General features: G+C 42.3%; 1 non-coding gene across 1 annotated transcript; it reads right to left on the bottom strand.

The window, feature by feature from the left end:
- Positions 1-753: 753 nt before the first annotated feature.
- LOC141688237 (small nucleolar RNA R71) lies at positions 754-860 on the bottom strand. The gene has a single exon (XR_012561694.1). It is a non-coding gene; the product is annotated as a small nucleolar RNA R71 (small nucleolar RNA).
- Positions 861-4,371: the final 3,511 nt, after the last annotated feature.

The raw sequence follows: 4,371 nt of genomic DNA, 5'->3' as shown, positions 1-4,371 counted from the left end.
AGTCTCTGTGGGAACGAACTAGAAAGTATTCTATATTACTTGCAAACGTGTATACTTGCGTGTGTTATTAGCGCGTGTTTTCACCCTAACAAGTTTTTGGCGCCGCTGCCGGGGACTCGGCGTATTTATTTAGTTTATGTACTTACCATCATTGGTCATTAGGACTCAGTGATTAAGACGTGTTACTTATTGTTTCCGGTTGTGTTTCAGGTACTTTAGCGAGCGTTTATGCAAACTCGTTCTCGTACTCACAAGAGGACTTTAGATACGGCTGAGGAGACAGAAGAAGTTCTTGATATTCCGGAGAAGATAGATTTTGCAGATTCGAATTCAGGAAGTGAGCAGAAAGAACCATTAACCATGGGTGATCGTTTAGTTCCGGCAGATCCAGCTCTTATGGACTTTTCTCAACCCAAAATTGATGACATTCAGTCTAGCATCATGCACCCAGCTATTGAGGCCAATAACTTTGAAATCAAGCCGGGCACTATTCAGATGGTGCAGAATTATGTTTCTTTCGGAGGTGCTGCGACTGAAGACCCCAACATGCACGTAAGGAATTTTTTTGAGATCTGCAGTACTTTCAAATATAATGGTGTGACTGATGAGGCTATCAAGCTGAGGCTTTTCCCATTCTCTCTGAGGGATAAAGCTAAGAATTGGTTATATTCTGAACCAGCTGGGTCTATCACTACTTGGCAAGAACTTGTGCAAAAGTTTCTGGTGAAGTTTTACCCAATGGCGAAGACTGCTGCTATGAGGAGTGCTCTTACTCAGTTTGCGCAGCAACCTACAGAATCTATGTGCAAAGCTTGAGAGCGCTACAAAGAGATGTTGAGAAATTGTCCACATCATGGAATGCATGATTGGATGGTGATCACTGGTTTCTATAATGGTTTGGGGGCCCAATCTCGGCCCATGCTCGATGCAGCAGCTGGAGGCGCCTTGTGGGCCAAAAGCTATACTGAGGCTTATAATCTTATTGAGACTATGGCTGCAAATGAGCATCAAAATCCAACTCAAAGGATGATGCTTGGGAAGGTAGCAGGTATTCTGGAAGTCGATGCAGCTACAGCTATTGCAGCGCAGCTCCAAGCGCTGTCTATGAAGGTCGATTCTCTAGTCACCTATGGGGTCAATCAGATAGCTATGGTCTGTGAGCTTTGTGCAGGTTCTCATGCTACGGATCAGTGTTCTCTTGTTAATGAATCTGTTCAGTATGTGAACAATTATCAGCGACAACAGCAGCCTGTGCCAGCTACTTATCATCCCAACAACAGAAATCATCCAAATTTCAGCTGGAGTAATAATCAGAATGCTATTCAGCAACCATATCAGCAAGGCGTAAGTAAACAGTTCAATCCACCTGGATTCCAGCAACCATAGCATTATGCTCAAAGGTAATCATATCCTCAACAAGGAGGTGCAGCTCCACCCTCTAGTGTTGATTTTGAGGAACTTAAGCTATTGTGCAAAAGTCAGGCGGTTTCTATCAAGACCTTGGAAAATCAAATCGGTCAAATAGCCAATACAGTGCTCAATCGTCAACCTGGCATACTTCCCAGTGATACTGAAGTGCCAGGAAGGAAGGAAGCTAAAGAGCAAGTCAAGGCTATTACCTTAAGATCTGGAAAAGTTGCTGATGCTGAAAAAGCAAAAGAAGGAGAAGTTGAAGCTGGTGATGAAGATGTTAAGCAAAAGGAGAAAGTGGCGGAACCAAGGAAGACTATTGTTGAACACACTTTGCCTGAGGGTAATACAGGGGAGAAACAATTATATCATCCACCTCCTTTCCCTAAGAGATTGCAATAACAAAAGCTGGATAAGTAGTTCGGTAAGTTTCTGGAGGTGCTCAAGAAACTTCACATCAATATACCTTTCGCTGAGGCTCTGGAGCAAATGCCTAGTTATGTGAAATTTATGAAGAGTATTCTTTCAAGAAAGGTGAAACTGGATGATCTTGAGACCGTTGCTCTAACGGAAGAATGCAGTGCTATGCTGCAACAAAAGTTACCTCCAAAGCTTAAAGATCCATGTAGCTTCACCATTCCTTGCACCATTGGTAAGTTGTCTTTTGACAAGTACCTGTGTGATTTGGGAGCAAGCATCAATCTGATGCCGTTGTCGATCTTTAAAAGGTTAAATTTTCCTGATCCAAAGCCCACCTACATGTCTCTACAATTGGCTGATCGTTCTATTACTTACCCACGAGGCATAGTGGAGGATGTGCTAGTAAAGATGGATAAGCTCTTCTTTCCTGCAGACTTTATTATTCTGGATTTCGAGGAAGATAAGAAGATTCCCATAATCTTGTGAAGACCTTTCTTGGCTACAGGCCGTACCTTGATAGATGTGCAGAAAGGTGAACTTACTATGAGAGTGCAGGATCAGGATGTGACATTCAATGTATTCAAGGCAATGAAATTCCCTACAGAAGATAAGGAGTGCTTAAAAGTGCATTTGATTAATTCTGCGGTTACGTCATAACTTGATCATATGCTAATGTCTGATGTATTAGAGAATGCTTTAGTGGGGGATTTTGACAGTGATGATGAGGATGGCAATGAGTAACTACAATATCTAAATGCTTCCCCTGGAGGCGAAAGCTAGACATGCCATTTGAATCTCTTGGTACTTCTGACCTCAAAAATGCTGAAGGAAAGCTCAAACCATCTATTGAGGAAGCACCTACCTTGGAGCTTAAACCATTGCCTGAACACTTGAGGTATGTTTTTTTAGGTGATGCATCTACTTTACCTGTTATTATTGCATCTGACCTTTCAGGTAGTGAGGAGGACAAGCTCTTAAGGATCTTGAGAGAATTCAAATCGGCTATCGGATGGACTAGAGCAGATATCAAAGGGATCAGCCCTTCATATTGCATGCATAAGATTCTGCTAGAAGAGGGTAGTAAGTCGACTGTTGAGCAACAGCGCAGACTTAATCCTATCATGAAATAAGTGGTGAAGAAAGAAATTCTGAAGTGGCTGGATGCAGGAATCATTTATCCTATTTCTGACAGTTCTTGGGTGAGCCCCGTGTAATGTGTACCTAAGAAATGAGGTATCACTGTGGTAGCAAATGAGAAGAACGAGATCATCCCCACGAGAACAGTCACAGGATGGAGGGTATGCATGGACTACAGAAAGTTGAACAAGGCCACAAAGAAGGATCACTTCCATCTTCCGTTTATTGATCAGATGCTTGACAGGTTGGCCGATCATGAGTATTATTGTCTTCTGGATGGTTATTCGGGGTATAATCAGATTTGTATTGCACCAGAGGATCAAGAAAAGACTACCTTCACTTGTCCATTTGGCACATTTGTTTTTCGCAGAGTTTCATTTGGGTTATGTGGTGCACCGGCCACTTTTCAGAGATGTATGATGGCCATATTCTCTGACATGATTGGGATAATGTCGAGGTATTCATGGACGACTTCTCCGTCTTTGGACATTCATATGATGAATGTTTGAATAATCTTCGTGCAGTACTCAAAAGGTGTGTGGAAACTAATTTGGTGCACAATTGGGAAAAATGTCATTTTATGGTGCGTGAAGGCATTATTCTTGGGCATAAGGTCTCTAGCAAGGGTCTTGAGGTGGACAAAGCCAAGGTGGGGGCCATTAAAAATCTTCCACCACCTATTTCTGTGAAAGGAATCCGTAGTTTTCTTGGTCATGCGGGTTTTTATCGGCGTTTTATCAAGGACTTTTCGAAGATATCTAAGTCGTTGTGCAACTTGCTTGAGAAGGATGTGCCTTTTAAATTTGATGATGACTGCTTGACGGCATTCGAGACTCTCAAGAAGAGTTTGATAACTGCACCAGTTATTACAGCACCTGATTGGACAGAGCCTTTTGAGATAATGTGTGATGCAGGTGATTATGCGGTGAGCGCAGTTCTTGGGCAGCACAAGAATAATCTCTTTCATATGGTCTACTATGCTAGCAAGACCTTAAATGGGGCCCAAATGAACTACACCACTACTGAGAAGGAGCTCTTGGCTATAGTCTTTGGTTTCAAAAAATTTTGATCTTATTTGCTTGGGACAAAGGTGACAGTGTTCATTGATCATGCGGCCATTCGCTATTTGGTTTCCAAGAAGGATTCGAAGCTGAGACTCATTCGTTGGGTGCTCTTGCTACAGGAATTTGAGTTAGAGGTCAAGGATCGGAAAGGTACTGAGAATTAAGTAGCTGACCATCTCTCTAGATTGGAGAATCCCGAGTCTACTTCACATGATAAGACATTGATCAACGAATCTTTTTCGAATGAGCAGTTGTTCGCAGTTCAGGAGGAAGAGCCATGGTTCGTAGATATTGTGAATTATCTTGTCAGTAATATAATGCCTCCTAATTTGACCACAGC

This window comes from Apium graveolens, chromosome 9, assembly GCF_009905375.1.
Source record: "Apium graveolens cultivar Ventura chromosome 9, ASM990537v1, whole genome shotgun sequence".
Classification (NCBI taxonomy): Eukaryota; Viridiplantae; Streptophyta; class Magnoliopsida; order Apiales; family Apiaceae; genus Apium; species Apium graveolens.
This window is presented reverse-complemented; position numbering and strand designations above follow the sequence as displayed.